The sequence below is a fragment of the Macaca fascicularis genome, chromosome 17 (assembly GCF_037993035.2).
Source record: "Macaca fascicularis isolate 582-1 chromosome 17, T2T-MFA8v1.1".
Lineage (NCBI taxonomy): Eukaryota > Metazoa > Chordata > Mammalia > Primates > Cercopithecidae > Macaca > Macaca fascicularis.
In genome coordinates, this window is record NC_088391.1 from 87,803,878 (window position 1) to 87,814,774 (window position 10,897).

The 10,897-nt window shown below is 39.7% G+C and overlaps 1 pseudogene; it reads right to left on the reverse strand.

The window, feature by feature from the left end:
* Window positions 1–8,398: 8,398 nt before the first annotated feature.
* Window positions 8,399–10,558, reverse strand: LOC102118036 (heat shock protein HSP 90-beta pseudogene; annotated as a pseudogene).
* Between the last annotated feature and the right edge of the window lie 339 nt (window positions 10,559–10,897).

Genomic DNA, 10,897 nt, shown 5'->3' on the forward strand with positions numbered 1-10,897 from the left:
GTTAGTGGCTGAGCCAGGACGGGGTAGCAGCTCTTTCTTTCAGAGGGAAAGCTCACTGTTGGCAGTCTAAAAATTTTCAATTATTTCCATATATTTACTTAGAAAGGAATTATAGACTGTGCTCAGTGCTTATTCTCGTTAACCATGTTATAATCTAAAGTAGTAGTTTTCAAATGGAGGTGGCACCATGCAGTGAGGGCAAACACAGGCTTCAAAATCAGGCAGACCTTCTGATTAGATGCTAACAGGCAAGTTCTTTAACTGCTGAGATCACTTTGTTCACCCATGAAAAGAGGATACTTGTGTTCACAGCCCAGAGCTTCTGTAGGGTTAAGCATGCTAGGAGGAGGTCTACCAGTTAGCTGTTCTTCAAGTATATCATTTGGGCAACAACTATACCAATTACTTATTCACTTGATTTTTATAATATGAAAATTCACTCAAAAGGAGACAAAAAATCACAGCAAATTATAAAGTATAAAAGCTAAAAGTTACCTCAAACGTTATAAAATCCAGTATGCTAATACCTTGAAATACCTCTATAACAACATTTTTTATTTTAGCTACATACTTAAAAGTTGTTTTTATTGTGGTAAATGAATGTAATAAAATCTGCCATTGTAACCATCTTTAATTGTACAATTCAGTGGAATTCAGTGCATTTATGATGTTGTGCAACCATCACCACTAGCTGTTTCCACAGTAGAGCCTGGGAGAGCTATTCACTTACAACACGATGGGAAGGACACCACCTGGAGTGGTGCAGCACCAAGGCCCAGAACGTGCTACCCTCTTTCACTTCCAAGCTTTGGCACAACTTTTCCCTCTGCCAGAAGTGCCCTAATTCAAACCCTTCTGCTGTTCCTACTCACTTCTCAGTCCCAGCCCAGGTAGATGTTTGAAGCCCTTATGGAATCCCCCCAGATTAGATTGGGTGCCCTTCCTCTGTGCTCCTGCTCCACACTTACTCAGTTGTAGTGATTTCCACACTATTTTGCTTCCATTGATCTTTCTATCCTTCTAGACTCTGAGCCCCTCCAGGACAAGAACTGTGTTTTATCAACCATGATTCCCTCATGCTAACGATTGGCTAGTGGGTTATTCTACAAATATCTGATGAATGAGGGAATGGAATAGCTAATCACCTACCAGTTTTTAATTTAAATGGATTATTTCCCTCAAATTCATTAATTCATTCATCCTTTCAACAAATATTTATTAAGCATCTTCTGTATGAGCCAAGCATTGATTTTAGATTACAGCAGAAAGTAAGAAACAAAAGTCACCAATCTTGTGGACTTTATACTGTAGCTGGGAAGTGAGAGAATATGTAGAGAAGCAGAAAATAAACAAATAAGTAAAATATATAGCATGCTTAACAGATCCATAGGTGATAATATTTGCTTTAAATATGCAAATACAGCTCTGCAAGGAAATATTAAGATGAAGGGGTAGAGGGAGAAAAAGTGTTGGTGTGCATAGTCCTGTGGTAGAAAGTTTGACTTTGGGGGAAGGTTGTCAGAATGGGAGATCTAGGGCATTGGGAGAGTACTGGGTACCTCCCTAAGGTTGCGGGAGAGGAAGTCTAGGGAAGTGAAAAAGGCAGAAAAGAGGGAGAAAACTGAAGCCAATCAGTATTACCAAAGTTTGCTCTAGGTCTAAGATTGGGTAGGGGGAAGAAACAGGGTGAAAGGCCTGTTGGGAGAGGACTATGGGATACTTAAAGGGCATCCAAGAAATTAGGCAGAAGATGCTTCCTGGAAGATGCTATCCCATGATACTTCTAACTTCTTCCTTTCCAACTGTAGAAAAAAAATATATGCAATATAATTTTTTAATTGTTAAGAGTCACTGTGTGGGAGTACAGCCTTCCATGAGATGTGGCATCTCTAACCCTAGAAATAGTCCTTTAACTTGAACTATAGAATTAAAATATCTTATGTCAGAATAATCACTTTTAGAGAGCCTTACAGAAGGGTCTGTAGGTAGTTTGGAAACAGAGTAGTGTTTTTCATCTCTCCCTTCCCAGGCTCCAGCACAAAGCCTGGATGAAGTGGCCAACAGGGACAAGAAAAGCCCAGAAAGAGGAGAAAACGTCAGCAGGACTTCTACTGGAAATACCTTGCCTCCACATTTTTCTTTTATACTTGAGACTTTTACTTTCAAATTATTATAACATTTTTCTCATTATAAAGTAATACATTTCATTTATATACGGAATGCTTGAAAAATAGTGAAAACATGTAACACATTTCTTCAGGTCATGCAACCTGAAAGCCTATTAACAATAATTCATATTTCGCTGATTTTTTTATCCTCCTTAATGTAAGTCCTCAAATCCCTGAACAGTTATTTTTCTCTCCTGTCTCCCTTACTTCTAGACTGTGTTGAAAATCTGTATTAGGCAGAGTTCTTCAGAGAAAAGGACTAATTATATATATATAAAACAAGGAATTCACTGGCATGACTATGGAGAGTAAGAAGTCCCACAATTTGCCATTGTCAGATGGTGATCCAGGAAAGCTTGTGGTGTAATTCCAGTTCAAGACAGAAAGCCTGAGAAATAGTGGACCCAGTGGCGTAAATCTCTGTAAAAGGGTGAGAAAAGATGAATATTCCAGCTCAGGTAGGCAAGCAGGAAGAAAAAGGGGCGAATTCCTCCTTCCTCTGCCATTTCATTTTATTTTGGCCCTCAGTGGATTGAAGAATGCCCACCTATACCGGGAGAGCAATCTACTTTACTGAGTCCACTTGTTCAAATGTTATTCTCATTCAGAAATACCCCCACGGGCACTCCCAGAAACAATCTGGGCACCCCATGGCCCAGTCACATTGACACGTAAAATTGACTCTCACAGAATCCCAAAGAGCGAGAGTCATGGACCCATGTTCCTAATAGCTTAGGCCATTGTTTGTGGCATTTGGCCCATTCTCTTTCCACAGCTATGGTCACCCTCAATGGTGTCAGCTGCCTACAAAACTGAGTGATGGGATGGGGCTCTTCTTTAAATGACCACTCAGAGCCCCACTCCCTCCGCCTCCCCAAACACCCCAAACCCCCGCTAAGAAATTGGAGTTCTGGAACCCTTTGGTAGCCAAAAGACCCTTGATGCAATTCAATCTCTGACCAGTTTCATGCAGAAATGTGGAGACCAGCATTCTCCCCCCACCACCAGCCATATGTTCTTACTGAGGCAATAGGGCACTAGAAAAGAACTTCTTATCTTCTGACTGTGGCTCCCATCACCCTTGGCCTAAGCTCCTTGCCAAAGGACAGGTCTTCAGAATATGTTTGCTGCCTCTTTAGCACCTGAGCTCTGGGATTTTCCCATGAGAAAATGTATCTGACTCTTAACTTGCCCACCACCATTGTCCAAATGCTTGTGTCTCCCCAAATACATGTTAAAACCTAATCACCAATGCAATGGAATTAGGAGGTGGCAAGTGATTAGGTCATGAGGAAAGAACCCTCATGAATGAGATTAATGTCTTTGTAAATGTGGCCCTAGAGAGCTGCCTTGCCCTTTCTACCTTGTGAAGAGACAGCAAAAAGGCATCATCCATGAACCAGAAAGCAAGCTCTCAGCAGACATTGAATCTGCCAGCATTTGTAATCCTGTAGTTCCTAGAGTCCAGGAATTAAATTTCAGTTATTTATAAGCTACCCAGTGTTGTTATAGCAGTCTGAATGGACTAAGACCACCCCATACCCCACCACCGCAACCCACCCTACTATGAACAAACATCTCCAAATCCCAACAACGGGTTCATTACAGGCTAGAGCTGGACCCTTGCTACAAATACAAAGAAAGCAATTGACATATAATTAAATCAAATTCAGAGATTGCCATTATTAACCTTTTAATGTTTTTCTTACCTTCTGGTGTTTCATTGCATATTTACTACAAAATTGGGACTGTGTGCGATATGAATTTAATATACAGCTCTTTTAAAAATCTTAGGGCTGGGCGTGGTGGCTCACGTCAGTAATCTCAGCACTTTGGGAGGCTGAGGTGGGCAGACCATGAGGTCAGGAGTTTGAGACCAGCCTGGCCAACATGATGAAACCTCGTCTCTAGTGAAAATACAAAAATTAGCTGGGAATGTTGGCATGCTCCTGTAATCCCAGTTACTCGGGAGGCTGAGGCAGGAGAATCGCTTGAACCTGGGAAGCAGAGGTTGCAGTGAGCCTAGATAGCGCCACTGCACTCCAGCCTGGGTGACAGAGTGAGACCCCATCTTAGGGGAAACACACACACACACACACACACACACCCCCCACCACCACCACCACCACCACAACAACAACAACTTAGGCACAGAACATTGAATGCGTCATGTCTTTGGTTGTAGAATACTTAATCATTGATCATCGATGTAAGCAAGGTTCTTTTCTATTATACTTTTAAATACAATAAAGTAATAATAACTACCATTATTTCTCTCTGACAAAGGTACTTTCCTAATAATTTTGATACATGACATGTGTTGCACTGATATAAATAGTTTTTGATATATGCAATATATTGCATTCCTTTATGTATGTGTTCTTTAATATTCATTTTTCCTAAAGTCTCATTTTGTCCTTCCCTTTTTTCCACTGAAAACTATGTTTTTCATATTTATTGATGTGTGCACCATCTAGTTTTTGTCATTATATAGTATGCATTTACTACATTTTGCTTATTAATTCCTCCAGTGTTGACCATGTGGGTTATTCTGACTTCTTGCACAGTCATTGTCATGACAGACATCTCTTACGTGTCCTCATAAGGGCCTGTGGAAGAGTGTCTCTGCAATATATATCCATGTATGTAATTAGTAAGCCATGGGACCTTGACTATCCTAAGTACTACCATATTGCTTTCCAGTGTTATTCAAGTCTCCATCTTCCCACTTTATTATAGACCCCTTGTATCATATGCTCTTCAAATTTTTTGCTATTACGGTACCTGTAAATCAGTATCTCATTTTTATTTTTATTCATATTTTTCTGACTGCTCTGGAATTCTGACATCTTTTCATAGAATTGCCAACCTCTGAGGCTTCTTCTTCTGAGAAATATACATTCATAGATTTGCTCACTTATCCTATTTTTACACTTAATGTTATCTCTTGAATAATTTCTCATAATATCCATGAACATTATAATGCATTTAAAATGTTCCATAATATACCATATATTGTTTAGCCATTGCTCTTTTATTAGGCCTTTATGTGGTTTCCAGTTTTGGCTAACTCTGATAAACATCCCTGTACATACATTCTTGTCTACAAGCATGCTTCTTTCTTTTTGACTGTGTCTTGGAAGAATGACTGATTCAAAGGACATGAAACAATTTAAGTCACTTAGTACATACTGCCAAATTGCTTCCCTGAAAGGTTTCCATTACATTATAGTTTCATTAAGAGTGTATAAGAGTACTTATCTTGCTGTATACTCATATTTTCCAAATCATCACCAACCTGAGGCATGAAAACCTCTAGTTCATTTGTGCTTAAATTGCTCACTAGTGACATTGAACCTATTTAACATAGATCAGAGATTTATATTTCTTCTTTTGTAAATTATATCCTAGGTTCTCTAGGATGTTTGTGCTACATTGTTGATTTGCAAGAGCTCTTTACATAATAGTATTTATTCATATTGCTTTCCGTATCTGTGGCATAAGGTGATAGTTCTAATACTTGAGAAGATGAGAGTTGTTTGGAGCTTGTCTTTTGTGGGTGGCTAAGAACAGTGGATTGTAAGAATGCCACTAGATATCTGCAAAAGCAAGATAAGTAGCTGGAAGCAGTGGAGGCGTTTCAGGTAACACTTCCCTGCAGTAAAATAATTGTAGATGAGCTGCAAAGTCTCTACCAGAAGAGCCGACTCTTGCCTCTCAGCAGAGGTGCCAAGAATCCCCTCTGCTCCACATCTCAGCTCATTGCTTCATCTTACTCCTGTTCATACTTGACTGCATTAGGAACCTCTCATTGACTACGGAAGGCCCAAGGCCTTGGAGGGAAAGCAGGAATGATGATGAGTATTTGATAAATTCAAACTTTAAGACAAAGGCTGTAGGCAAACGCAGTGTTTTCTTAATATCTGTTTTTAATGAAAGTTACAGATAATTACATTTTATGTAGTTTCCAAATCAGATCTATTGTACCATAAACCTATTTATAATTATCAAGTAGCTAAGAGCACAGCACACCTTGTTCTCTGCTGTGTCAAATTTTGCTGAAATCCAGTACATTCACCTCCAGAGGAGTCTTGAAAATATGTCAACAGTGCTCCTATTTGCACTTAAGGTTGGACATGTGTAAGGCTAGTCGTAAAACAATGTAACTGTCATGCTGCAAGGGCCACTGAAATCCCACCTGTCTCTGCTTCACTTCAGGGATTTTTGTCCTCATTCGCCTGAGAGAGAAAAGTAGTCATTTAGCCAATAACTGTTCGCTAAGTGGCTGCAGAATAGCTTGTGCTAAATAGTGCTTGACACTTGATTTGTCTACAGATCTTCAGCTGGGCAAATGTCGGCCCAGTCCCAAGCCCCTCTTTCTTGGATACCAGGTGCGGAACCTACACACAAGTCTCTGGAAACTTTTAAAGGTTAGATGTTTCCTCTAAGGCAATCAAAAGTAATTTTCACTACTGTCTACACGTTTTTATGTGTTCCAGAGGGAAGATGTTCGTATGCCTTGAAAAGCTGGATGAAATCCTATCTCGTTTCTATGAGCCTGATACACTCTGATCGTGCTACTTTTATGTCATGGATTCAATTTCCTTATCCAATTACTGCATGTCCTCATAGGTGTCCATAGAGGGGGAGGGTGCTTTTTTTTTCTTTTTTCTTTTCCTTGTTTCTCCAAGAAAGAAAGGTATGCCTTTCTTACTACAAGTCTACAATAACCAAAACAGCATGGTACTGGTACCAAAACAGATATATAGACCAATGGAACGGAACAGAGGCTTCAGAAATAACACCACACATCTACAATTATCTGATCTTTGACAAACCTGACAAAAACAAGCAATGGAGAAAGGCTTTCCTGTTTAATAAATGGTGTTGGGAAAACTGGCTAGCCATGTGCAGAAAACTGAAATTGGACCCCTTCCTTACATACTTTTAAATTGTAAAGGAACTTATTTAAATGGTAAATTATAAAAGTACAAATTAAATTAAATTAAAGGTACAATTTACAATTTAAATTAAATTGTACAATTAAATTGTAAAGGTACAATTTACTTATAATAAAATGCACAGATTTTAAATGTAGTTTAAAGTGTTTTGACAAATGCATACATCTGTGTAACTATCACTCCAATCAAGATCTAGAATATTCCTATCACCCTGTCATCTTCATGCTCGTTCTAGTCAATTCATCTTAGTCCCTGCCACCTTGTTTTCTGTAACTATATTTTAGTTTTGAATGTTCTAGAACTTCATAGAAATAGAATCACTCAGCATGAATTCTTTTGTACCTTGTTTCTTTTGCTCAATAAAATGCTTTGAGAATTAATCTATGTTGTTGTATCAACATTTCATTATTATTGTATTTACATTAAAATACCACAGTTTGTTTATCCATTAAATTGCTGATAGGCATTTGGGTTGTTTCTAGTTTTTGCTTTTTATGTCATTTTATGGACATATATTTTATCAGGACATAAAAAGCATTAACTGTAAATAGAAAGACTGATAAGTAGGACTACTTTAAAAGTAAGAATTTCTGTTTATCCAAAGGCATACTAAGACAGGGAAAGGCAAATTGCTGAGTGACAGAAGATAGCTGCAATACTATAACCAGAATATACAAGTAATTCCTACAACTCATTTCATTTATTTTAAGTAAACATCTAGTAGTATAATTCTTCTGCCTTAGGTTAAGATACATTTGCTTTTATTTAGAAAAATGAATAAAACTACTGAACCATTTTCCCAAGTGTTTGTACTGTTTTGTAGTCAGCAATGTATGAAAGTCCATGCTCCACCTCTTGGCCAACATTTGGTATTATCTTGAATTTTAACCATTCTAGTGAGTATAAAGTAGTTTCTTACTTTGGTTTTAATTTACTTTTTCCTGATAACTAAAGTGTTGAGCACCTTTTCATTTGCTTACTGGCTATTCATATGTCTTCCTTTTTTATATAAAATGGCATCTTCTTTATTTTGCATAGATGAATTTCAGAACAAAATTTAAAAAACCCCACAATACACAACATCCAAGCCTGTTGTCAAATTAGGGAGGAAATGGGGCTTGATGCCCTTGTTTCCTGCCTTAGATACAAGGATGGGAGAGAAAAAACACTAGGCATCATCGGAGTGAGGCAGATGGGACAGGGCCACTCAAAGCTGTGGTGGGAGCCCTGAGAACACTACACAGAGTGCACAAGGTTTCCAAGCGTGATCTATTTCCTTTCCTGATCTATTCTTTCCCTGTGAGACACAACCTCATTGCCCTCAAACTGAAGGATCTCATCAGGAACAGGAGCAGTGGGTTCCTCTGCTGTCACTTCATCTTCATTGATACCAGGCCTAGCTTGATCATGCAGTAGATGTAGTTGGAGTGGGTCTGTGGATCCTCAAGGAAGAATTCAGAAGAGCAGCTTGGTTTCCAACAGCAGCACCACCCAGTCCTTGACAGCCTTGTCATTGTTGTCCACCTCAGCCTTCTGCCACAGCGTCTCCACAATGCAGTGGTCATGGTGATCACCAGGTGCCCTTTGGCCATCAGGTAACCATCATAGAGGTGTCCCAAAGTACCTGGGCTTTCACAATCTGCTCCATAATGGCTGTCAAGCCATAGATGCTGGTCACATTGCAGCAAGTGAAGACTCAAGCCTATTGGAAACTGTCACCTTGTCAACCTTCTTATCCAAGATTATTTTCATGAACTTGCAGAGGTTCTCAAGCTTTACTTTGCACTCTTCCATTTTCTTCTTCTCCTCCTCACCTTCAGGTAGCTCCAGACCCTCCTTGGTAACTGAGATGAGGCCCTTCCCGTTAAACTCCTTGAGCTGCTGCATACAGTACTTATCAGTGGGGTTGGTATTATACACTACCTTAAAGCCCCGCTTCTGCACTCACTCCATGAAAGCAGAGCTGGCCACCTGTTCGTTGCTCTCCCCAGTGATGTAGTAGGTGTATCCTTCATAAAAAAAAAGAAAGACATATTCTGACAGAGATGTCATCTCTTCTCCAGACTGGGAGGTGTGAAAGTGCAGCAGCTCAGACAGGTGTTGCCAGTTAGGGGCGTCCTGGGGGATTCCAAATTTTAGATTTTCAGAGAATACCTCATAGGATTTCTTGTAATTCTCTTTGTCTTCTGCCAACTCAGCGAAGAGCTCAAGGTACTACTTAACAATGTTTTCGTGAATGGCTTTCAAGATTTTGCTCTGCTGGAGCATTTCTCAAATGTTCAAGGGTAGATCCTCAGAGTCAACCATACCACGGATAAAGTTGAGATCCTCTGGTATCAGCTCATCACAGCTGTGCACGATGAACACATGAAGGATGTAGAGTTTGATGGTGTCTTTTTTCTTATTATTCCCAAAGAAATCAAAAGGAGCCTGACTGGCGATGAATAGCAATGCCCTGAATTCCAACTGACCTTCTATAGAGAAGTGCTTGACTGCCAGGTGGTCTTCCCAGTCATTAGTGTGGCTATTACGGAATTCTCCATACTTCTCCTGGGTGATGTAATCATGGTTTCTTGTCCAAATAGGCTTGGTCTTGTTTAGTTCTTCCTGATCAATGTATTTCTCTCTGATCTTCTTGGTTTTCTTTTTCTTATCCTTGCCACTGTCATCCTCCTCCTTTGAACCCACATTTTCAATCTTGGGCTTTTCCTCATTATCTTTATCCTCCTATTATTTCTTGCCTTTCTCTTCCCCTGCCTCATCATCACTGATTTCCTTCTCTCTTCCCTTCCTCAGATAGAGGGTGATGGGTTAGCCTATGAACTGTGAGTGCTTTTTCACTGCATCTTTGACCCATCTCTCTTCTAAGTACTCTGCTGGTTTTCTTTAAGGTGGAGGATCATTTTGGTACCCCTGCCATGGTCAGCACATACAGTGAAGGAACCCCCACCAGAGGACTCCCAGGTTCACTGTTCATCATCATTGTGCTTTGTGATCACAACCACTTTCTCTGCCACCACATAGGCAGAATGAAAGCCAACACCAAATTGACAATCATGGAGATGTCTGCACCAGCCTGAAGAGCCTCCATAAATCCTTTAGTATCAGACTTGGCAATGGTTCCCAAAGTATTTATGAAATCAGCTTTGTCATGCCAATGCCTGTGTCCACCAAAGTCAGGGTACATTCCTGAGGGTTGGGCATGATGTCCATTTTCAGCTCTTTACCACTGTCCAACTTGTAAGTGTCTGCCAGGCCCTCATAGAGAATCATGTCCAAGGCATCAGAAACTTTAGAAATCAACTCTTGAAGGAAAATCTGCTTGTTGGAATAGAAGATATTGATAATAAGAGACCTGAGTTAGGCAATTTCTGTCTGAAAGGCAAAAGTCTCCACCTCCTCCTCTTCATGGTGCACTTCCTCAGGCATTTTGAAAAGAAAAGCCTTACAAGTACTAGAGAGCAAGGTGGGTTGGGACTGTCCCACACGCATGGGGCACCAGGCTGTGCAACAGTGACTTGGAGCCCATATGTCTTCCTTTGAATTGAATTGTCTATTCAAGTCTTTTGTACATTTTTCAAAATGAGGTTATTGTCTTTTTATTATTGAGTTTTAAGAGTTTCCTAACATGCTCTGGATAAAAGTCGTTTGTCAGATATTTGTGTTAGAAATGTGTTGTTTTTTGCTATTTTCTTAATTTTGTCTTTTGATGAGCACGCACTCATACACATACATACAGTGGAATACTGTAAAGTCTTAAAAACAAGA